Source organism: Streptopelia decaocto (assembly GCF_964273445.1).
Source record: "Streptopelia decaocto genome assembly, chromosome: Z".
NCBI classification, from domain to species: domain Eukaryota; kingdom Metazoa; phylum Chordata; class Aves; order Columbiformes; family Columbidae; genus Streptopelia; species Streptopelia decaocto.
Window position 1 is genome coordinate 51,584,220 of NC_138657.1, and position 26,345 is coordinate 51,610,564.

Sequence of the window (26,345 nt, forward strand, 5' to 3'; positions counted from 1 at the left end):
AATAGCAGTTATAAAAAAATGTAAGTTTAAACAGATTAATTTAAAATATACTGGAATGAATTATCAGAGGAGAAAGAGGGAATATCCCCTGAATAATGAAGTTTTACCAACGAACAAGGACCTTTCACAAGCTGCACTTCCAAAGAAGGTCCTACAGTTCTCTCAAGTTACAGACATTTCACACACCAAGGGAAGGCTGAATGGAAAGGCTCCTAGTGGGTTTGCTTCCCACTGATATAGTTAGAGCAGGTTTTGGGGCCTCCTTACAGTGGGCACCATTTAAAAGTCAGCATTTGTCAACAGTTACTGCACAGCTACTACAGTTGTTTCCTGCAAAGCTCTGGTGGTTTAGATACAGCTTGGTGACAGCTCTTGGCAAAACACTGACTTTTAAGTGGCAACCAGTATAATTACAGCATTCACGAAAGTGAGAGATGAACGACACTGACTGAAAAGGAGCCAGGTATCATATTGTGTGGGCTAGTGCCACGCCAGCTTTCCCACACCACACTGTCAGCGCCGCTCGGTCCTGAGCCGTGGGGCGCCTGCTGTCCCAGCCCCGTGTCGCTCCACGGAAGAAGCTGTCAATCTTTTGTTTTGTTTTTTTTTTTTTTTTCAAACTTTACAATGGGTTCTATAATGAGGTAGTTTTGAAAGGGCAAGGATGAGAGGTCACCAAGCATGTTTCCATGCTTAACATAAAAGCAAAACTCATCTAGTCTGTGCTCATTTTTCTGTACATGTTTTTCATTGATCCGATGGAGATCAAGAAATCAGGAGGCTCACAAAGATGGCAGGAATCTGGGTGGATATAGGTCAGGCTATGCATGTCATAAAGCAATTCACTTTACAATAACATCTGTTTGTTAGATATATTATCTTAAGAGCAGGATTTAATTCACTTTATAAGCTAAAATCCACATACGAGCTAAACTTCATATACAGGACGGATATTGTCCTATGAGCTAAAATTTTATACTGACATTTTAAAAAGTAGCTGCATTGATAAGAGTTCTATTTAATTTTCAAAGTCAAGTTCTGAATGCCAGATTTGATGTTATTCATGCATTAACGTTATCCTTGTGTGTTCATCATCTGTTGCGAATATTTCTACGGTTCACAGGAAAAAAAAGGAAAAGGACACCAGTTTGGAGTAAAGTATCCTCAGTGCTAAGGGGCTTAATTAAAACTACATAGAGCAGCTGAATTTCAGCACTTAGTTCTTTCACCATATCGTGAATGTAGCATGATACAGTCTGTCATCATACTAATGTTTGATACGTGACTATTTGTACATCTGAATAGTTTCATTGAAATCAATGAGCCTAACTTACACAAGTAAGGTCTTACAAAGTTGGAATATATTTATATCCACACTGAAACCGTGACTTCCTTGTTCACTACTACTTGGTTTGCCTTATTAATCTGCTGGCATCATCCCTCAGTTTCAATGAGGTATATCCAAAGCAGGGAAATGAAACACTTTCTGTAATTTTGGGGGACTCCAAACAGTCACTTAAACACAAATACTGAAAGTCTACTGAACCAAAGACAATTATCTGAGAAGCAAACTCATTGTTTTGTCTATAAGTCATTAATTCTGTGGCAACAGAGAAAATGAAAACTAAAATATTTATGGCTCCTAATACCATACATTTCAGTGTACTTATACTTGCCTTACTGCATGTTACACCTTCTCACATTTAGCAAGGCAAACCTGCATATGAAAAGCAGTGCATGCTTAGGGTTTCTGCTACATGAGTTCATGGATAACCAGCACAGGTTTCCTTTCTGCACAGACTGCATTGTTCATTCACATTTGTCTGCCTTTGACAGGTGCTTTTCATGAGGAAGGGGTGGGATTGTTTTCTCAATGCTCATTTTTTTCCTATGATTTATCTAAGGTGCTGCCTAAAGTACACTTTTACCCTATGGATCTACATTCAATGGATATATATGAACATAAAACACAAGGTAATGTGTTTTGTCTGTGCCAGATATGTATGTCCTGTACACGAGGACACATACTATCACGAAAGTTAGAGCCATAATCCTCAAACGTATGCTGTCATGAAACCCTTATGTTCATTTATACAAACATAAGACAGCCAAACAGAGCCAACAGGGAATTGCCCTAGCATGAAGCCAACGCGTGTGCAGTCAAAAGGCACCATGACAGCCGGTGTGCCACCACCTTTGAGACCACTAACAGTAAATGAGGAAATATGGCCATGACACAGTCCAATTAACCTAAGCATCTTGTTTTGGAAACTCTGATTGTGGCACTCTTGTTTTCCTCCAAGAAAAAAGAAAATTGTCAGATTCATCTTTTTCTGAACAATTTTGGTACTGGAGATTACTTTGAGATTCCTGGACAGAGTAGCAGCAAAATGATGTGAGACAATTTGACTTAGATTCGTGTAATATAATTGTCCTCTTTAATTACGTCTTCATCTCCTTCTCTTAAACAAACAAAAAAACAACAAACCCAAAATAATAACAAACAACCCCAACAAATATCAAAAACCAGACAAAATTATAAAAAGAAGAGACAAATAGCTGACATAAACAACATAGGACAAGAGATACAGTAGTGATACCCAGCTTCTTTTTTTCCTTTTCAGATAAGGTTATAAAAAATGGCACTGATTAAGTAAACATACACACAGTTACTTTGTTTTCATGTGTTTATTTTCAGTGTTATAATAGTATTTTAACTTTATTGTTGTAATTTATGATATTATTCAAATTTGTAAACTTGAAAAAAAATCACCCCACAGCTCTCTTCCAAAAATAAACAAAATGTCTATTCTAACAGTGATTGCAACCACTTATGCCAATTTGCTAGAATGCAAGATTAAAATCGGGAAAAAAAAAAAAAGGACGACAGAATATTCAGTCTAAAAACCAAACCCAATAAAACAGAGCATAGACAAGCAGGGGAGGGAATTTAGGACTTAAAGGTTTTATAGATGCTTTTAAGCTTTTCTTAAAATGGTTACTCTGACAGCATGTCTGAAAAAGTGATATACTGTGTTTCTGCTATTTTGTTGACAAAGAACTAAAAGTTAATCCCATAATACCTGAATTTGATCTCTGTGGAAAGTTCCAAGAACAAAGCTTCTGTTCAGCAGGCTTGTGTCTCCCCCCACATTTTGCTGCCCTGGGAAAATAATAATAGAAAAAAGCTCCTTGTAGCAGCAATACAGCAATCATGCTGGGTCATGAAACTAATTATGTTTTGTGATGGTGGAAATTCTCCATTTCTGTGTGAAGGGGCACTGCTGCATGATAGATTAATGTTAGAAAGCCAGTACATTGTGCTCTTTCATCTCTGTCACTGCATATTTATTTTGACTCTGCTCCTAAATTATTCATTTTCTTTAAGCAATCAATATTAATAATCTGATTTGCTCCTTGGCATTTTTAGTCACACTTCTGTTTAACTGACTGTAAATAAAGGTCACTTGGAGGCTTCCTGCTGCTGTTCTGAAGGTCCTTGCCTAATTAATTCCCAACACTTTTTTTTCCCTGTGACTCTGATTAGCAGTTGCAATCAAGTTCAGCAATTAGCTGCCTCCTTGCACAGTGATTTGCTCACTCTACCTCCCTGTATAAAGCTACATTTGGTCTCTACTCAACAAAGGCACAAGGAGGAATTTAAATTCATTTGTTTTGTGTTCCCTGACCATGCAGAACAGATCAGATTTGTCACTGCTTGCACGTAACCTTTGTCCATCTACATCATGCCTACTAATCATCCCTGATCCTCCCAACAGACATCATAAATGTAATGAATGGCCTCACCAACAACCCACTTGCGATATGCCTAATCTCAGCCTCCTGTATCAACAAACAGCTACAGCTCATCAAATCATACTTAGTTATTTAAGAGCTCCTGTGGTTTAGTTTGCATCAAATTATTTTTGAAAAGGGGGTCTGCTTCACATTTCATATATTTATCTTAGTCTGCTTGGGGCACAGGGACAAGCTCCAAATGTAAACACCTTTGGATGTCTGATTCCAGTTAAAAAGAAGACACAGAGAAGACTAACCATGCTAGAGCTTGAGAAAGAATTATCTCAGTGAATTCATTTTTGTTTTAATTCTTAGAACCCTGGAAAATCTGTTGAAAATTTCAGTACTGGATTAATTTTTAAGAGACACTCCAGCCAGGAGAGATGTCTAATTTGCAGCTGGAAGTGCAAAGAGGAGCCAGTCTTCCCCAGGTACTCTTCAGCAAATATGTATTTGAAAAGCAAGGAACAAGAAGTAAAGAATTACAGTAAACATTGCAGAAATATCATGAGCATTGTTTACAGGGCTCTCCAATTAGTCTCAGTATTTTCCATTCTCATTAGTGCATCCTGGGTAACAATTTCCAGGCAGTACCACTGAATGAAGTATTTCTGAAAAACAAAAACAAACAAAAAACTCACCCCAACATTTAGTTTCAGGCTTGTTTATAAATTAATTGATTTAAGTGCTTCTAATTCAAACAGTGATTCCATATGGGTAATGAATTCAAACAGGACTGTTTCCATTGTCTGAGCAGAAAACTAAGACATGTGCACAAGAGAAATCCTTTAGTTGAAGGCTGTTTCAATGTATTCACAGTTGTTCAATGAATCTACACACAAATTTTAAAAAGGTGATAGAACTGCACCTGGGAGAAAGTGTCTTGTCAATACCAGTATCCATAAGGTTTTATGTTAGTATTATTATTATTTTGTGCATCCCAGCCCTGGACAAGTAAGCAAAGATTAGGACTGACAGACACCACCAGAATGGAATTAATATCTATGAATACATCTAAGATATAACCAGACTCTAAATTCCAAGTATTTGGCATGAGGGCTTAAATGTCACTTGTCTTTCACAACCCACTGCAAAAATATCTACATGTTTCATTTTGGCCTTGGAGTTTTGGGGAATTTTGTACTCATGAGTTTAAGCGACCTGAAAAAGAGATGGATCAGAACTCAACCTGGTCACTCTGTACCTATAATTAACTAAGCAACCTTATAACTAACTAAACAGGTTGTTTCTACCGCTAGCACCCACAGAGCCCCTCTTCTGACAGCAGCAAGCCAAAGCATGCAAGCCCTGAACAAGCAACTTATCTTTTTTTCCCCTTCTCTTCTGGCAAGCATGTTCATTTACTCTCACAGGGGATCTGACAGCTTTCCCCAGCTCCTAAAGCAATTCTTTAGCACTTGTTGAAAAGTGCTGTAAGTGAAAGGCAGCAAAGCTGACTGGTGTTTACATGCAGAGAGAGGCAACAGGGGCATGAAGCTTCAGTCTGCTTCCTCAACGTGTCATGCACAATATCAGGGCTAGAAGCACAGGTTAAGTCGCTCTTGGACTTATCACTTAATGAATGTGAATACACAAAATAGGTCATTTTTTGGAATGATGATATCATTGTGAATTATTATATAAAACATCTGGTACTTTGAAATATAACATGTACACACAGCAAGGAACTTGTAGCTACAGTGGTTAAAACTCATACATGAAAAACAGATCACTCATTTCTAGGGTGGCAGCTTTCCATGTTTGGTCTCATCCCAAAAGCGAACATCTTGGAATGGTTTAAAAAAATCCTTTCACCTATTTGAGGTTTATGACAGCAAAATATATGATTGTCATTGAAGGAAAGAAAAACAACAAAACACCACCACAACAACAACAAAAACCAAAATCAACCAACAAACAAACAAACAAAAACCCAAACCAAACAAAACCCCCCAAAACCCACCCCAAACCACAACAACAAAACAAGCAAACTCTTCCCAAGGAAAGAAATTGTGACATCTGTTAATGAGGAGTATGTGCATAAGGAAATATGAAAGGAACCCAAGGCTATTGTTACAGAGTCATGAACGGTTGAAGACCCACTATAGTTGAATTACTCTTCAGTCAAAAATGTGTTATACATGGCTTTCCTCCCCCAGCTCTTTTCTGTAGTCTTCTGAAGTTACATGTGCAGAGAGCATGATAACTAGTTCTTGCTGGTTTAATATCTGTTGCATGAGATCACATATCATTACAGTTTTCTTTGTAGAACATAAAATAACAATCAGATTTGGAGCAAAGCACTCATTGTAGAGAAACCTGCTGTCTATGTAACCTTGGAAAAAAGATTTAGCTCCTCATATTTGTGTAATAGCATTTATAATTACTCATTGGGGAGGCATTATTTATAAAAGCCTTCCTGAATGTAATGCCTAGCAAACATGTAAAGGATTAAATAGATATTTGTTGCCTTGTGCTGGGAGGGGAAAAACAAGCTGTATGGAGAAATGTTTTTTCCTTCTGACCCAGGTTTTGCTCACTTCCTCTGAGGCTAGTGTGCACAGCAGTGGCTGAGGCTGAGGAAGCAGAGGAAAAGCAGAAGTGATGGGTGGTCTGGAAGATACTGTCTGCACCATATCCTTTCCTCACAAATACAACATTTATTCAGGATGTTGGCTTGCTGGAATGATGCTCTAAATCTTTACATTCTGTTGGAAGTTCACATCCCATTGACACATGAATTGACCCTTATTTTCATTCTCTGTGTGCCTTGAAGACAGTTTTGTATTGCTTATTGTGACTTTTTCCACAATGTATTCCACAACAGACTTTATACCTGTCCTCTGTATACAGTTTATGGAACAGGTGGTGCAAGACCAGCAATCTACATGCGTTTGCTAAACATTCATCCCTTCTGTTAAATCATTACGACAGTTGATGATTGTCCTCTACAAATGCAATGGCAGCTTCACAATACCTTGTATATTAGTCATGTTCGAATGAAAGGCCTTAAATATTGCAGTTGTACATGCTATGTGGGAGATGTTGTCTCCAAGGATACTGGTTTAATCTAATGATAGTAAATAGTAAAGACCACAGTTTAATTGAAACAACTTCACCATTAATTTATCTCACACAAATTGATTAATGGTGACCAAGCTGCTACTTTTAACATGGGTGATCTTTTAACAAATAGGTCACAAAGTGAAGATAAAAGAGATTCTTTTGTTGTTGTCAAAAATGTTCTAGATTGTTTTGTTCTGGCAATGTTGATTAAGGGCAATTGAGTTCATGGACTGCCCTGATATCTACCTTGAAAATTAAATTAAGAAACTGTAATTATTTGCAAGCTGTATATCTTTTAAGTCCTTGTATACCTTGCAACTTACTCTGATTTTTCTCTCTCTTGTACCAAATATTTCCTGTTAAAAACTATTTAAGAAATCAAGTGCAAAAAACCCTGTGTTCATGCAACATTAAGTTTACATGGTGAGCTGCTCAAATGTCAAGAAATGCCAAAGTTAAGGAGGAATGGACAATCATAAGGTTGTCTTCCTTTGTGTTTGGATTCTAATAGTCGTCAGTTACATGATCACACAGAACACAGTTATATGAAAGGCAAATAGACTATGTAAGTCATGTGAATGAGTGTCCCTCCTACCCTGGGGTGTGAATAATACTTGATTGAAGAGACAGGGCAAATAAAACTGCTTGGGCCCTAACAAAGAAAAAGAGGAAGCTTGACCTTTCAGGCCATTCCCCAGTGAGAACACAGCCTAGTATCTTTGCTTCTGTCTGCTGCTACTGCTGAAGTAATGGTAGTTGTGAGCAAACTAAAGTTTGTAATTTCTTGCATCCTTCTCCCTGCTGTACAAGAAATCCTCAGGGCACGCATTAATTCATCATCAATGACCCCTCTTCTTCCTTCTTCCTCCCTCCCTCCCTCCTTCCCTCCCTCTCCCTCCATCCTGTAGTCCAAACTACACTGGAAATCTGATCAGTTGTGAATTTGTGGATCACAAAGAAATGCCATTTTCTGAGCAGGAGCCTAGTAAGGGTACCAAATGACTTTTCCTTTCTTACAAAATCCTGAAAGCTTTGTTACATCTTAATGAGGAACAAGAATGGAGTCTTCTTTTAATTTTACAGATGGCATTGTAATTGATAGTCATAGTATATGAAAAGTTCAAAGGACCCACCTCCTAACAGCAGATGAGCCAGGAGTTCTCTGTTCGGGTTTATTAGCTGGTAAGGAAGAGACATCCTACATCTGCACATTCTGAAATATCTGAAAGATGGTTCACACAAAATCTCGCTATGGCCCAACCCCTCTGACATTTGAAGCAGGATGATTTGTCTTCAGCTGATATTGTGTATGAGCAGATCTTCAAAATAATGATAGAAAGAAAATCAAGACCATATAATAGTGCGGCTAATGTAAATGCATGAAAAAGATATCGTACCTTACGTATCTTACCTTTTTGAAATTAAAAAAAAAAAAAAAAGAAGTGAGAGAAAATAGTTTTGGCATGTCGGGAATATTGACTCTTGCTAAAGATGGCAGGAATGCAAACTTATAATTAAATCTATTCCTTTATTATTCTTCTGTATGCATAGATCAAGAAAAAATACGTTCTAATATATTGTGCAAGAATCTTGTGGAACTGGTGCAATGTAACTGTGCTAAAATACGTGGTTCTGAGTCTGGTTAAAAACTTCACAGGTGGTCTTACAGCAGAAGGGCACTCTAACAAATTGTGTGAAGCATTACTGCAAACACTACAGGAATACGGTTTCTCCTAGAGAACATAGGAAGATCACTCTGTCCATAACAGTTTCAATGACTATACTGAGATCTCTCTGATTCATTGATTTTTTAAATAAATGCAGATCAGGAAATACACATTCACAGAGTCACAGAATCACAGAACCACAGGATGGTTGAGTCTGGAAGGGACTCCAGAGGTCATCTGGTCCAACACCCATGCACAAGTGGGTCACCTAGAGCTGGTTACCCAGGACCATGTCCAGATGGCTGTTGAATACCTGCAAAGATGAAGACTTCACTGTTTCCCTGGGCAACCTGTGCAAGTGCTTGGGCATGATCATAGTGAAAAAGTGTTTCCTGATGTTCAGATGGTGCCTCCTTTGTGCCCATTGCCTCTGGTCCTGTCACTGGGCACCACTGAAAAAAGGCTGGCTCCATCCTGTTGGCACCCTCCCTTCAAGTATGTATATACATTAATGTGATCCCCCTGAACCTTCTTTTCTCAGCCTGAACAGTCCTAGGTCTCTCAGACTTTTCTTATAGAAGAGATGCTCCAGTCCCTTCATCGTCTTTGGGGTCCTTCAATGGACTTTCTCCAGTATTGTTGTCCTGATTTTGTTAAAAACAAGACCACATTCTCTTTTAGTGAATTTTCCTTTCAGCTAAGTTCCTCTAAGTAACTGCATTTTTCTGAATTTGGCTGCATGTTTTTCAGACACTGTTCACTCTGGAGCTAAGAATAGTAGCAATGATATGCAGAAGACATGCAGGCTTAGAATTATTGATATGGCAGCAAAGGTTCCTGATAAATTTCTCACGTCTTGTAAGTGAGAGGGGTATATTTGCAAGGAGGGGTGGACAGAACAGGTGACTAAAATCGACCAATTAAGTATTCCATCCCATATGTGTCATATACCCTATAAAGGTGGGAGACCATGAGGGTCTTGCTCTCTTTGACCATGGCTGGCATCTAAAGAGGACCCTGCCTGTCCTCCCTGTGATCCGAGGCCTCGTTCCAGACCCTGCACCCCTGAATCCAGTTCTGGTTTATTTCTGAGTCCAGCCCAGGATTTCTGAGTGCCTGTCCTGCAGCTGCTGGAGCGATGCCAGCTCCACCACAGGCAACGCTGCACTACCCTGGGAAATTCAAGATTGGTTTTGTATATTTTGTGTGATTTTCTCTACTTATTAGTAGCATCAGTAAAGCATTTTTAACTTTTTTTCCAACTTGCAAGTCTCTCTCCCTTTTTCTCCTATTACCTTTCCTTAGTGGGGAGGGCGGCAGGTTAACAGAGACATCTGCCACAGTTTATTGTGGCCCTGCAGTAAACGGTGACATTTGTCAATGTCTCTCTTGTACTGGGGAGCTCAGCACTGGACACAGTATTCCACATGTGGCCTTTCTCTTGAACTTCATGAGGTTGCTGTCAGCCCCTTTATCTAGCCTGCTGAGGCTGCCTGGATAGCTGCACAACCTTGTGGCATATCAGCCCTTCCTCCTAGTTTGGTGTAATTTATTTTTATTCATGTCTAGTTGAAAAAAGTTTTAATCTCAATTAAGTTTTCAAATGGACAAAGTGCAACATGTTTTATACATATGAACTCTTCAGAAGCTGTGAGCACTGGCAGCATCCAGATGTTCATTAGTGGAAATTCACCAATTCTTCCCTCCCAGGGTGTATGTACACCTATCAAACTTCAGGTAGCATTAGGTCCTAAAGGACTTCAGTCACTCAAAATTACACCATACTTTTCAGAGGAGATACAATGACACTCAGATTATACCATCAGTGACACAGGGTCAGGTGTTGACAGGTGTAGAAAGTATCTGTAACTACAAACAACTCTGTGCTTTAATATTAAAGATACAGATGAGAGATGGAAAAGCTCAGCTGCAGGTTTGATTTGTTCTTCCCATCCCAGCGCAGTCAGCTTTTACTTCTGCTTTGTATGTTAAATATGCTGGCAGCTGGGGTTACCATGATCCAGCTCTCCCTGCCTAGTGTTTTCATGAGACACATGTTTATCAGAACCTGGCAAGCTCCTTTGTCTCAAAAATGAAAGGATAGAATAATCTCTGAAGCCCGCGATAGAGCAAGGCAAATTCAATGAACGCCTGGCAAGAGGGAGGACTATCCTGACCTTTAAATAAGGTAATTAAAAAGAAATGTATACTTTAGTAGTGAGTCAGGAAGAAGCAATCACTATTTAGCCCAGAAAAAAAGGTGTTTGAGTTGAATGTCCTACACAACGAGAGATACTATACCATTTACATACATGATAAAAAAATTAGAAATAGTACTAGAATGAAAACTTAAGAAGGTTAAGGGAAAAGTTCTGTAGCCAGGACGTAGTAACATATGGAAAAGTTTCCATGATTTACATTAAGATTGCTAGATTGTCTTGATTTCTGATAATAACTTTACAGCTCCAAGAAATGCATATGCCACAATATTTTGCTTCTCCTGCTCAGTCTCAATTACTTCCTTCTGGTTTTCAATATCCAAATAAATGCAATTTCAGTGACAGATTTTAAGAAGGAGACATCATCTTGAAGAGTATGAAGAAAAACTGCATAGCTACAAAGGCAGATAATCTGTGAATGACAAATTAAACCCAAAACACTTCGCACTTTATCCTCACTAGTGAGAATGAAATTGTTCCCTAACTGCAATATTTAATCTATTCTTTGTGTGTTAATTTTACAAGAGATCATAAAAATTATGTGACAAGCTCTCCACTTCGAAGTTTTTACAACTGTATCCCACCTTGGCTATCTCTGAGTCTTTTACACTCCATTTGCAAACATAAATTAATATCCATTATATTGAAAACATTCATTCAAAGATTCATATGGAGGGTTTTTTTAAAGCTGATTTACTTAGTTGTGAAATATTTTATTTTTTTCCTTAATACATGATATTAGGATGGCTAGCAAGAAAACTGTCCATTCTAGTCTGACCATGACAAACGTTTAATAAGCAGCTACAGAGGAAGTTTCCCCAATGACTGGCCACATAGATGGCTTGTAGAACTGGAACCTTCCTCAGGACCATCTCTTGTGTTGAGGGCTTCTTTGGTCCTCAACAGAAATGTTCATACACCTTATTTTTCTGACTATTTTAAACATGATTAACAAAGATTTTCACATAATTCTTATGCTTGATCAAGCATTCATTTATTTTATATCAGTAAAAGTACTTTAACAAATCTAACAAATTCAACATTTGTTTCATGAAGGTTGAATCAAGTTTTTGACATCAGACACCTCTGAAGATGTAAGTAGCAGTAACTGCCAGGCACCTAGGAGACTGGTGATTGTTGGCCATTAAAGCTCCCTTTGTGGCTAATGCAACTTATAATGAATTGTATTAAGTATTTTCTGCTTTGTGATGTAGATAGCTTAGTTCTTTAACGTGCAGTTTAGAGAGATAAATGGAAAAGTAGCTTTTTTTACACTCCTGTGAAGGAAACAACATTTTAAAAGTAAATGAGGTGTGAAGTACTATCCCAGTGGTCTGTATACACACTTGGTTTTCATCCACATATGCAATTTGGATCACATGAAAAATATATAAACCCGATTGTGACAAGTGAGAACTATTGCAAGTGCTTGAAATCTGATAAAAGCCATCTGTATGCAAAGTGATAAATACTCGAGGAAGTTCCAGGAAAAAAAATGGAAAAGGTCGGCTTAACCATGACAGTCCATTTTTGTATTACAGAGGCATCTGTAGAAAGTAGGAAGAGAAGGTCAAAAGCCCCCAAAGTTGGTTCTTTTTCATGATTTTGGCTTTTAGAATGGCTGTTCTTTGTTACGGGGTTGAAAACCTTTTCTATTTGTGTTTGCCTTGTTTTTACTAAGGAGATGATAATGATGCTGCCTCCTTCAGTGGCCTGCATGTAGGCTGTCCTATGTCCATCAGTCTACTCACAGCTCTTAATTTTCAGCTTCTATCCATTTCATTCATGTTAATTTCAATCACCACAAGAAGGGGTGAAACAACACTGCTGCCTTCATGCTCTTTAACTTTCCTGGTAAATGTCAGAGGTCATTCTCCTGACCATTCCTTGGAATCTTGTCTAATTCTCTGTGCTGTTCTCACAGAGGATCTGATTCAAAGCCTAATGAGGCTCAGTGAAAATCAGTAATGACATTAGTAGTTCTAGAAGGTGACAAACTGCCTCTTTTGTCTCTACGATTCCTCTCTGTCTATTCACTTGTAATTCTCCATTTGAACATAGACTCCTTGACTCAAACTTATATGTCTTCCAAAACATCTAAAATTATACAGTGCTTCTCATTCAGACTTTTTTCCCCTTCTGTGCTCTTGGTTCACACTTTGCTTTTCATTTTTTATTTCATTGACCATGTGAATACTCTTAACTTTGGTTCTTAACATCTTACCATTTATTAAAAAACTATGTCATCCTCCTTACCTTTATTCTCTCACTCTGTCCTTCTTTATATCCCAAGGGTGGACTTAGCGTACCCCAGAAAAGGCACTAATGGTCTCATTATCTTTCTGACCATGCTTATCCTGTCTACAGGTCTGTTTATCTACTCTCTTCAAATCATTCAGCAAAATATTTCATTTTTAAAACCTCAATTTCTGACAGGGTTTTCTAATAACGTAAATACAGATGAATTAAAAAAACAAGTATAGGCCACGGAACAAAAGAACACATAGGTCACTTAATCACTTAACTGTTTTCATCTTCATGGTTCCTTTTTCTGTTTTGTTTTTACATACATCACTAACAAAATATTTATTAACTTTTCCAGTGTAGCTACTTACATACCCTCTGCATCCTCCCTTCCTCCTAATAATTTTATACTTCACATATAAAACATAGATCAATTAACTGGCATGGTTCTCCATCTAGTCAGTAGACTATATTGATTTCCATCCACGTTGCTTGTTCTGTGAGAAAAAAGTGAATAATGTTTGACAGATTCTACTAGTAGGTGAATCTCAGCTGGTCCAAGCTTATATTAATTTCCAAACTAATATGTTCCATAGATTTAAAGAACAATGTTCTGATAGGATTAGAATTGACTTGTTTTTAAGGACAGTACAGCTGTGTGAATTGGTATAAGCAGGGGGCACAACTAAAGTAGATGTCATTTGGACAAATTGCCCCTGTTCTCCAGTGTTTCCAGACTTCTGAAAACAACACCTGGGGATAGGACCAAGCCTTTGGACAGGGGCAACAGAGTAGTACGGTAGTCTGGGCAAGAGAGCATGGAGTGGGGAAGAACTACAAGACAGAAGAAAGATCAAAAAGCCATTTCCAGCACCATTCCCCCAGGGCAAAATGGCCCTTTCCAAAGCTATAATCTAAAGAGAAAAGAAAAAAATATCTAAATATTGCTTTCTACAGGAATTTTTACAGAGTTTGATACCTATATCCAAGAAACCTGTATTTCTTTGTGAGACTATGTTTTGTAAGTCTTTTCCTAGTCTTGGCAAAACTTTTTGAGCTTATATTACATGTTGTCTTCCAGGAATGGTCTTATTTCAATTTCCCAGCCTTTGAATAACATCTTTATCACAAGTTTACTACCAAGAGAAATGTTTCTGTCCAATTCTCAGACTTTTTAATTTTGTAGACCCTCTGGAATGTAGAGTTGTAAGACATGTTCACAGTTTGTTTTCATCTCGTGAAATAAAAATAACAAAACTAAAATCTACTAATTTTCAGTGAAATACTTTTGGTTGTCCTTTGTGAAATTTTAAGTAGCTAAATTTATGTTTTGAGGCTTGGTTTCTCATTCTTAATCTCTCATTTTTCATTCTACAAAAGCAAGGGGATAAAATAGTGAACTGCATAGATACATTTTTGGTAAAATTTATATCTGCATAAGTATATACACACATAGGCATTTAGAAAAACAATTAAAATCACAAAGTTATTTTAAAACTATTCTTAACTGTAGTAAAATACTTAGTGATTCCCCGTTTATTAAAATACTTAAGTAACATTTATTATTTTCACAAATAGGTCTGTGAGTAAACAACAATTTGACAATGTTTCCTTAAATTGTCACGTTCTGTACCTCAGTCTTAAGTGACTCAAATGTCAAATGTCAAAGTCCATTCAATGGACTTTGCTTTCAGTCTGAAGAAAAAATAGCTACACAGACTTCAAGTCAGAGGTACCTAGACTTTTTCTGTACATCCAATAATGTGTCTCAGGTTATTCTATTTAAAGCCCCACTAGTGGCAAATCTTCTGGCTGTCCAATGGGCTAAACAGTGCTTGTGTTTGGAAGAAACACTGCTCTTACTGCAACTAAGCCATTAACCTAGAAAAAAACAGATCTGGTCTTTAGCCATCCCCTTTATGGTATCTGTCAAGGTTTAATTGCAAGGTGACAATAAACTGTGGCAGATGCTCTCTATTACCCCCTCTTCGTTCCACAACCCTCTCCTTAGATAGGAAAAAGTCATAAGAAGGATAAGGAGGAAGGAAGGGAGGCTTAGACTTGCCGGGTTCGAAAAAGTTTTAAGGCTTTACTAATGTTGCTAATAAATAGAGAAAATATACAAAATATACAAAACCTATTGTCCCAGGGTAGATCAGTGTTTAACCCCTTGCATAGTGGGCAGAGCTGGCATGGTTCGAGCAGCTGTAGGGCAGGCACTCGGAAGTCCTGGGTGGGACTTCACAGCAAACCAGAACTGGGTTCAGGGATGCAGGGTCTCAGGCCTTGAATCACGGGCACAGGTGGTAGGGTCCTCTTTGGATGCCAACCATGGACGAAGAGAACAAGACCCTCATGATCTCTTTCTTTCATAAGGGTGTATGACATGTATGGGATGGAATACTCTGTTGGTCACTTTTAGTAACCTGTTCTTGCAAATATGTCCAGTTATCAGTTAACCTTGGTTACCATAGTAATGTATCTAAACATGAGCTTCTTCTGCATTCCATTGGCCACCTTATCAGTCCCAGAGCAAAGAGCCTCTCAAAAATATGCAGCTAACTTCAGGAAAGTTCAGTTACTTGGAAGAACTTAGCTGAAAGGAAAAATCACTGAAAGAGAACTGGTCTTGTATTTAACAAAACAAGGACAAAATGTCACTGATTTTGACTTGAACTGTGTTATCAGACGTAGAATAAATTACAATAATTCAGAATGAGAATTCGCAGCATCTCAAAAAATATGCAGCTAACTTCAGGAAAGAAGAACTTAGAAGAACTTAGCTGAAAGGAGAAATCACTGAAAGAGAACTGGACAGATCTTATAGTAAATTCTCAGGCTTACTGAGATAAACCAATAGGCTACAACAGCACTTGGTGTCAAAGAAATATACTGGCTGTTCAGGTTCATACAACCTGCAAAAATGTAGGAAGATGTTCTAACGCCACCAGAATGTGGAGTCCATCTCCTCCTTCCAGAAGGAAGGAAAATTATGTAAGGGGGAGGCTGTGACAAGGCTTGCAGTGAGCTGTGGGGACAGGGTTATGGGCAGTGCTGTGGACTGCTTAAATGTTCTGGTCACTTGGGTAAGCATCACAACCATTTGTATTAACCCTTAAACCTTTGACTACTAATCTGAGCTACTCCTGTCGACTTTCATGTTTGACTGCTCTGGAGAGCAAGGCTTGGCAGGGAACAGACTGACAACAGAGCAAGCCAGCTCTGGCCTTATCTTAAACACATCCTACACTATGGCCGTTGCACAGTATTCCTAGAATGGGAGGTTGGGGAAGAGGCATTTTGTGCTACTCACCAGATGAGGTTCAAAGCATTTTAAAAAATGTGAAAACCACACATAAATACACAGCACAGTAAACAAACAAACAACCACCACCACCACCACCAAAAAAACAGAGGGAATTTGTTTGGGTTGAGAAATTCCCTTTCTCCTGCTTTTTTTATCTGAGTTGATTGATAATAATCTTACCTGTTACAAAAAAAAAAAAAAAAAAAAAAAAAGAGGAGACAGAAAGATGTACAACAAGCCAAAATTTGAGGTTTTAGACAAAAGACAATACACAGGAAACACAAATAGGGCACTTCACAAACAGAGCTGAAGTCTACAGAACTTAAAAATTTCACTGGTCAGGATTACTTGGCAAAATAGTGTATGGAACAATATATTTTACTTTCCAACACTGGTAGATGGAATTGGACACTGAGTCTGACTGTCACAGGACCATGCTGGGATGCTTCCCATGTGTCTGCCCATCGATGTATTCTTTATTTTCCTTCAGTTCAAGTTTATGCCATGAGAATAAAATATGTGTCATGTGCAAGACAGTAATGTCTTTCAGTCTGCTGTTTTTATGCAGTTATACAGGATCGTCAGGCATTTCTGTGGGATACTTGGCACAGATCTTCACACAAGAGGTACAATTGCCTTTTTTTTTTTTTTACCCAGTGTAAAACAAAACATGTCTATTTTATTTTTTTCCTTACCTTCACAGCTCTGTGTCTAAGCTTCAACCTGTCGACCCCAATCAACTGCAGTACGATGCACTATCTATCAGGCTAAAGAATTTGCCTGTTATAAGATTACCTTACTACAAAAAGACACTGTCACCCTCAATCTGCCCTTTGGCTTGCAGGACTGTATGCTGATCCTTGCCATGGATCTGTGGTAAAGGCAGGACTGACTGCACCATGCAGTAACTGTGCTGGTCAGGTAAACAATACAATATGAAACAGGAAAAATAGCATCAGTATAAGAAGAAAGGGAAAATTAGCATAGAACTGTATAAAATTTTGGAGGATATAAAAGAAGAAATAGGAACACTTTTTTTTTAATCAATGCTGTGCTTTTGTGGTACTGACTGGCTTGAGCATTTAACTTACGTGACTGCCATTTTAAAGAGAAGAAAACTGGGTGGGGTTTGTAATTATAACTTCATGTGCAGTCAGGTTAGCAAATGAATGACAAAAGTGTTATACAATAGACAGCTGAGGGGAGAAGAGAATTTCAACTCTTTTTGCTGGGTTCATCATGACAGTGTGGCTTTTTGGAAAAGAGACTTTCACACACATTTCTGGCTTTTCCCATAAGTAAAAAGAAGAGATTTGTGAGGTTTGTGTATGTGGCAGCTGCACATCCCCTTGAGATCTGAAACCTTCCACGGGACAGTTGGTGGCTCTTTAGCACCTTTTGTGCTAGCACTTTTTCCAGCTAGACTAAAGTGTGTTTTGGAACTTGTTGTCCACCTAAAATTGACTTTTGGGGTGCCTCTGTGACAGTGCAATTCTAAAAAATTATTTTTATTGTGGCAACATGACAGGATGGCATAGTTTCACTGTAAATATGGTATCTTCAAGAGGGCAGGATGTGATGACTACTGTTAAATGAAAAGCTCATAATAAAATCCTTAAAATTATTTTACCCATCTGTAGGGCGTGTGGCTTTCTGTTTCTGCTTCTTTCTGGAAGGGTAAGACTCTTTCATACATATTCAGATAAAAACTCGAAAAGATGCTGCAGCCTAGTTACAGGCAACATATTGAAAACATGTGAAAAATGCAACATCTCACTGTATTTCAAAACATACAGTTTAACTCCATGTCCTCTCATTCAAATTAGTCTGTTTTCTAGAAAACATTTTGTGGCATTTCAGAAGGTAATAAGCCAAAGCACTCTTGCACACTGTGTAGCAATCAGAATTGTATCATAAAATATGGGAGTCATTTTAAGGTTCACTTAATGAATTTAATTATTTTCAAATATGTATGAAAGCATGCACACACCTATACTGATATGTACACAAACACATATATTACATATTACATATACAAAGAGCATATACCTTCACTTCTTTCTCCCCAATGACTCAATACGTGATTAGACACAATAAAAACATTGCCTTATCAAACTGAGAAGACTGTCAGTGATAGCTTTGCAGAGATATATCCCCTATAAAAGCATGCAATTCTCCCAAGTTTGCTCTCATAAAAGATTTATTTCTATCATAAACCATCAGCTGTCTCTTGGTCCTCTGACATTACAATGCTGTCACATTCAGCACAGTGGGGTGGCTGGTGTTTTTTCTTTTCTGCAAATATGAAGATTGACAGGCAGTTGACAGTGCTAAAGAACAAGATACGACCAAATACATAACATTTGTACCAGCTGAATAGCTACAGCAAACAAAACAATAAACTCTTTTTTTCACTGCTGAAATATAGACAATGAGCCAAATAAACTGGCCGTGTGTAAAAAGAGTTCTTCTGGCTGGAAACAGGCATCTCATCATAAAATAATTTCTAATTGTTACTGTAATCTGGTATTTTTTTCTCTCCTCTAGCTTTTTTCTTGCATTTTGATGCCCATTCTATCTTGCTCATATACACTGTAAGTCAGAACCAAGGCAGTATTTGTACTGCCTTCTCAGCATCTAACTGTGGTGGTGAATCGCTGACTTGTCCGTACGTGTCTCTGTTAACTGCAGAGGAAATTTAGGTGCCTTATTTGGTCTACTTAATTGTACCTGAGCAAGACACCCAAAGTGGAATGAAGATTATAAATAATCCACGTGTCCTCTGCTCTGAAAGGAGTCACAAGGCATTGTTAACTGTGGCCCTTATTTACTGATTCTTGCCAATATTCATTGTGAAGGAGAACACTAATGATAGAATATTTGTATGGATGTATCCTTCTTGTGTCCTTCTATATCCTTAAAAATCCTGGCAATCTAATCTCCAGAGGTTTGCATAACCTAGCAAGTACAGATGGATTTCCTTTACAACTGAGGGTCAAAGGTAAAGGAACATGTTCTCAGATGTGTCACTACATGAATTAAAATGTAGTAATGAATTTGCAGTGTACTCTGTGACTTTATGTTAGACCTTGACCTTAATACCACATTTAACTGAGCACAATCATAGGTCACAAATTAGAAAGGTTTAAGCAATCTTCTGCTCTATCAGGGGAACCCAATTTAATCAGATCTGATTTAATATGCCACTCAGACTTTAGGGAGCACTAGACTAATATTACTAAGAAAGAAACTGTCACCAGAGTTTAATCCATGCTGCAAAAGCAAAAAAGGCTTTGTGGTGCAATCCTAGCATTTTGTAGAAGTTTACAGTCAAGTATTAGCATTTTTTAATGTTGTACTTTTTTTTTTTTTTAAGATAAATGGCTCTCTGAATCTCTTCTAATACCAACTGTCTACAACACAATAATTACAAAGAATTGCATCCTTGCAGGAACGTGCTTCATCACTCATTGGGAGGCAAACCTTCAGTGTTAAAAAGCAGACAAAAGAGTAGGAGTTAACATGTCGTGCAGAGACAGCAGCTCAACACCTGGCCATGGCAGGAACTGCAGAGAGGCCCTAAGTACCGGAGAGTGGAAGTAGAGAGAGAGAGTGACTTCATGCCCCTGAAAGTGGCAGCATGAGATAAGCACTGTCATCTAATTGTACGGATCCCAATCACATTCCTGTACAAAGCAAAGGAGGAAAGCAGAGAAAACAGAGAAATAAAGTGTGCCAGCAGTAGGGGTCTGACTTCTGTTCAGCCCTGCTTTTTTTCAGGTGCACTATGACAGCTGCAGATGTATGCATAATGATTGAGCTAAAACTACTGGTACATTAATATGCACCATCCACAAAAGCTGTTTCTCATCCAAGATGAAAAAAGCCTGCCCAAATACAAGATTGCCCAGAAAATATAATAATCCAGAACTATAAGTGTACCTTTCATAGTGTGCATAGTAATAGAGAAGTTGACTCCATGAGTTTTCAGATTAGATGAACAAGGCTAATCAAATTGATTTATCTGTCCTTAAATACACATATAGATTTAACAAAAAAGACATATAGTACAGATACAATGTGAAGACATCTGATGAATCCAGCTACTTTATGAGGTTTAATAAGATGAATAAATTTAGTTTCCTCCTATGTCTCCTCCCAGTCTTTGCTGATCAAACATTGTTTTTCCTTTTTGTTTAAAACTTTATCAGGTTTACTGTATCAAATTACAATACCTGAAGGTGTCAGGTGAAAAGAAACTGATTTTTATCTACCAGTGTAATCCTGTGTTCATTTCCAGTAATTCTAATATTAACCTATTCCCAGGAAACACCATGTTTACTTTTCTTTCTCTTTTAAACAAGGGAGTTAACACTGAATCATCCCAGAGCAGTAAAAATGGGTTTGCACTACTATAAGATTCAGCAGGCATTAGTGGTGTTTTAAAGTAAAACCACAATATATTCTACCTTAAAAATTATGTTGAAAATAGAAGATATGGGACTTAACTTGGAAAGCCAGTGGAAATAAATCTCCCAGAAAGTTACTGGAAGTTGTGTTTATAATTCTTTTTCAAGCTTGTTTAAGATCTTCCCTGCATACTTTTGATCTGTTCTAGATGTTAGATCTGTGATTTCATAGTGAGGAGGAATGTTGATTAAAAAAGGGAAACCAAACTTTCAACAATGAGAAATTTTAGAACATTTTAGAACAGTCATTTGGAAATTCCAGAAATTGGATTGTGGTACTACAGAATAATACTACTTATCTGCAAATATTATGTTACATGTAGAAAACATTTTAATTGAAAAAGCTGGAAAAACATTTTGCAAACTAAATACTAGAGTTCATCAGATTGAAACCCTGGGATAAATCATGTGCTCTATCACATATAACCCTTGGCTCCATATCACTATAGAAGTAATTTGTCAATTTTAATGCTAATGCTGAAGTGGTCGAAAGTCGAACACAGAAACCCATTTCCTCTAATGGAAATAAACTTGATGTGTCAACAAATAACATACCAAGTGATTTGCAGAGGAGATGATCCAATATTTTAGCTTGAGTCAATATTGTTGGAATAAGTCTGCAATTAGTAGGAGCTTATGTAAATTCTTTTGAATGACAACATGAATCTCTTCTGTAAAGAAAAATAAAAGCTGTTTACTTCTTATGCATTTTTTGTTATTTATTTTGGTACAAGTAACAATAACACTTGTCATCTGTGCGTGGGGGGACAAAAAGAAGTCAATGTCAATACATAGGGAGCTCCAGCTCAGCAATGTAACTGCACAACATTTTAAAAATAAGAGTGATGATCTTAAGTCTCCCACAATCTGCCTAAACCGAAATGTAGAGGTACCTGACAGTAAACAAAATAGCTCAGAGATTTAAAGTAAAACTAGGAAATCAGGTGGAGAATCATGAGTTATAAGCAGGAATAGTCTCCTCCCTTGATTTCTTTTAATTTTATTATTTGCATTTGGGACTACAAACAGTTAAGTTCTCAACATTTGCAGAACTTCACAAGCAGCTATTTTCCTGATAATAATGAAATTCAATAAGAATATGATCTAGAATGTCACAGTTTAGCATTTCTGAAGTATGAGTCATCAAATGATGTGCAGTGAATTATTGGGACAAAATGAAGAATGCTCAGCTGTCCTTTAAAAGTCTTAATTTGCATATAAAAACCTAGCAGTAGTACATGTAACTTTCAATTTTGAATAACAAAACCTATAGTATCGATGAATGAGAAGTTACATCTGAGTAAGAAGCAAGTTTTGTATGCATTATGTCATTTCCTTCTGAAAGCAAGATGAACTGTAAGAAGTGCAGCCTTCTTTATAGAACTGTTGTAAACTATCTACACTAGTCAAACTTCATATGGCTGAAGAATGCAAACTACTTTCCAGTCTATATTACTGGGATCTAGCTGTAACTTATTTTATTCCTTTTTTTTTTTTTCTTTTTTTCCCCCAGATTTTAACTAGTATTTCATAAGAAGCAATCAGCTAGGTCAAGAGACTTTACATCTGGATTGGCATATTTTCAAAAGCAGAGAGTATTTGAGAGTAAGGAAATAAGAAAACTTGCAAAATATGTTATGCTGTCCTTCATTCTCACAGCTACAAATTGGAGTTCTAACTAGTATTCAATGCCTGAATTACTGCTGATTTTGAAATTAATAACAAAGCCAAATAACTCAGTGACAACTGATTTCTTCACAGTGTTTTTCTTTATTCCCAACTCTTCATATGTCCTCACAGCTAAGTATACTTCTCAGTGTTTACCTTTATAATCCTGTATTTTCCAAGAGTCTCATTCAGTCAACAAAACTGAGATCTTTAAATACTCTCATTTGCAATTTAAAAAATAGTTGCAATTTAAAAAATAGTTGCAATTTACTGATGTCTTTGATAACTGAAATATAGATAATCTTAACTGTCTGGTGTTTCTTCACTTTTGAGTTAGAGTACAAAGGTATACTCTGTAACCAGAAAACCAGAATAAGCTATGCTATAACACACTGCCACATTTTTTCCAACTCGCTTTCCATAAATTAGAATTCACATGTTTATATCCACATATCAACAGCTCCTCAGTCTTCCAAAGTTGATACCGTTTATTCCGGTTTCTCTGGGAGGTGAATGATAACCTCCAGACTGCACAAAATGCAAAATGGAGATAACACTCCAAAGAGCTAGTCCTTCTCACCTCTACAGTGTTTTTTTTTTCTCTTTTTCTTATGCTGCTGTCCACTTTGTTTCTGTTAGAGTCTAAGGACAGGCCCTGTACCTACACTACCTGAAACGGTGGACACAATAAGAAATAAATAACAAAATCTACACATTTACCTCTTTATCCCATTGTATTGGGTTGACACAGCAAAATTTTAGTAGCAGGGAAAGGTAAGGCTGCAGAGGTGGCGTCTGTGAAAAGACACCAGTAGCTGACCCCATGTACAACACAGACAGTTCCAGCCAGCTCCAAGATGGACCCACTGCTGGCCAAAGCTGAGCTTATCAGAGATGCTGGTAGTGCTTCTGTGATAAACATATTTCAGAAGGGGAAAAAACTGTTCTGCAACAATGTTTGTGAGAGAGGAGTGACAAAATCTGAGAAAACCAACTTCAAGTGCTTCAGGCATTGGAGCAGAGATTCTCCTGCAGCCCGTGGAGAAGACCATGGTGGAGAGGCTATCCACTCTGCAGCCCATGGAGGACCCCACACCGTAGCAGGTGAATGTGCCCTGAAGGATGCTGCAGCACGTGGAGAGCCCACGCCAGAACAGGCTACTGGCAATAGCTAAAAATTTATGCACAGTTTAGGCCCATTTGATATTCCTTGGTTTCTAACAGCTAAGCCTAAAATTACATTGCCATTGGGATATCTGTGCTCAAGATTTACCCAATACCCAGCTCCACATTTACTAGATTAAAAAAAAAAAAAAAATTCAGATACTAGCCATTGCTTCTTGGATAATTTTAGTGGAAACTAGGGCAGTTTTCTCAAAGTAACCTCTGCTAGCAGTACTAGCTCTGAGTACCACCCCCTTGCCACAGCATGATCCATTTGGCTGTGCCATGCAGCAAGCTGTACTGGAGAAATGATCTTTTGAAAAATAAGTCAGTAAAATATATATTTAATAATATTCATATGAGCTGTCCATTCACAGCCACATGAAAGGGCATCCAGCACAACTGGGGAGGCAGCCAGGGGTGCACAACAGTGATATGTGGTGGGAGCATGAAGGAGAGTCAGTGAGTAGGAGAAATTCAAATCTGTCTTGCCACTGATTATTGCATCTCACAAAACTGGAACCAAAAATAAAGAGGAAAGAGAAAGCAACAACAATAAGATTAAGCAATACTAAAATCCAAAGACCTCCAAAATACAGAGCGTAACTATCCATTTTAGAAAATAGACAGATAAAAAACCCTCTTTTACCACCAGGAACTGGATTCTGATGTCAACTCAAATCAATAGAAACTCCACTGAAATCAGCATAGATCTGAAATAATTGTTATTAGGTTGGTGCAAATAAGATCAAGTTCCAGACAGCTTCACAGAAACTCAGAAAATCCATGGCAGTTTGAAAGTGTGGTTACTTGTGATTGAAACACACCAATGCCATCCAGAAAATATAAATATGTATACATCTGCAAAAGGACAAATTCCACATTAACTATAAAAAGCAAAATAATTAAGGTTTTAAAATGTTCCTTTGAATTTCTAGCTATCATCCATGCCTTTCCGCAGAAACTATGAACATTTTCAATCCTGCGATGTGATGAGTATATTAAAAATATACGCAATGCCTCCTTTCCCCTCAGTGACCTTGTGAGTGTGCTTGATACAACGAATACACTGAAATTTATTAAGGTTCAGAATACTCACTTCAATGCTTCCATGACTGAGATGATTTTTCTATTAAGTGGTCTCTGTAATAATAGCATTTTGAGCTAAACAAGTGCATTGATTTCTCAAGCAGCTGCAAAATTCCTGACACTTAGATATTTTATATCTTATATATTTTATATCACAACCATGCCATGTTTCATAGGAAACATCTTGTTAAACTTAATGGTGGTCCAAATAATTTTTTTAAAAAATCCTTCTCTCTAGTCTAAAGCACATCATCAAAATGCATAGGTCACAGTGTTAGGATTGTTAGAATTTTTGGTTTGGTTTGGTTTCGTTTTGTGTTAAATATATTAATTTAGGATTCCAGGCAAGTACATTAAAAAAAACATAAACACAATTAATTTATAAGATACCTAATTACAATATTAGCTGTATCACAAATTATAAACATGCCCATCTGAAAATTCACTGCAGACACCATCATCTTTAGAAAAGAAATTCTAAGCTAAACAAATATATTTTGTCAAACTCTATGAGTTGCTGACCCAGTGGTTTGTGTAGATCTTGGAATGATTTACTTTCATACTGAAACACCTGGTTTCAAGTTGTAGCATGGATGTTTTGCACAGCTCAACTCAGAAACTACAAACCACAAGAACTCATGACTAATATGCAGCACATAAGTGACAAAAACCAAACAGTAGTATAAATGTAATGTAGTAAATCAAGACCAGATGTAACACATAATAAATCAATCAAAACTGCCAAAAAATCACTAAATATAGTGAATTTAATTAAAGCCTCTGCTGTGTCTCTAGACAGTTCAAGTATAACGACTAGCATAGATCTCTGGCTATTTTTAAACTGTACCTTGGCCACCTTTTCTCTCGTCATTCAAGCAAGATCCATGAAAAGCGACAGGAAGAACACAAAGCAAATACTATGGAAGAGGGTGCTGTGTCCTGGCTGTACCCAGGAGGTGGAAAGCACCGATTCTGAAAAGAGGAACATAAAGTCAGACTAGGTGATCGCATCCCCTGGAGTTAATCAGTAAAATCTGTCTGTTGAGTAATATATATATTTATGGTTTTCCTTCTCTGTCTCTATTTACTGTTCCGAAGGCATTCTCCAGGCCTCGTCCACTGGGCATGTTCTCACTGGTGCACACCTGTCAGTCCCAAGTGGGAGTGATACAATACGGCTTTGGTGAACCCCCTGCCATGGTTGCAAGAGAGTGAAAGAGGGCAGCTTTGCTGAATTAGCACCTGTTGTTCACAAGTCTATGGGAACACACCTTCAGAAAAACACGGAAGCACACATTGTGTCTACTTTTCAAACAGGCACATGTTGTTTGGGGCTGTGCATGTGGTTAATGGTTCTGCAGCCTAGTCCATGTAATGCAGCATATATAATAAATCAGTGCACGCCTGTTTGGTGCAGCTGTGCACAACCGCCCTCACCACTGATTGTGGCTGACATGCCATGGTGCGTAAAGCACCTCCAGAGCTATGTCTTCTCAGAAGTGAAGAATGGTGCATTCCTTTCCAATAACAAAATGTGAAAGTGCCTCCACTTTATGAATTCATCCACCTGAAAGGGCAGCCAAGTTTCTCTCCTAGGAAGTTGACTGAAAATAAGTTAATTTCCATTTTAAAGCTCAAATCTGGCTTCCAGACT

At 37.7% G+C, this 26,345-nt stretch overlaps 1 long non-coding RNA gene across 2 annotated transcripts in view; it reads right to left on the bottom strand.

Annotated features, from left to right (window-relative positions):
- The window catches only part of LOC309451381, a 75,115-nt gene extending 49,480 nt beyond the window's left edge, over positions 1 to 25,635 (bottom strand). Inside the window, exons 1-3 of one of the 2 annotated variants that reach the window (XR_014186240.1) lie at positions 25,539 to 25,635; positions 21,326 to 21,441; positions 3,084 to 3,163 (exon numbers count right to left, since the gene is read on the bottom strand). This is a non-coding gene — a long non-coding RNA (uncharacterized lncRNA). The remainder of the gene's footprint in view (positions 1 to 3,083; positions 3,164 to 21,325; positions 21,442 to 25,538) is intronic. The other variant, XR_014186241.1, reaches the window with a different exon arrangement.
- Positions 25,636 to 26,345: the final 710 nt, after the last annotated feature.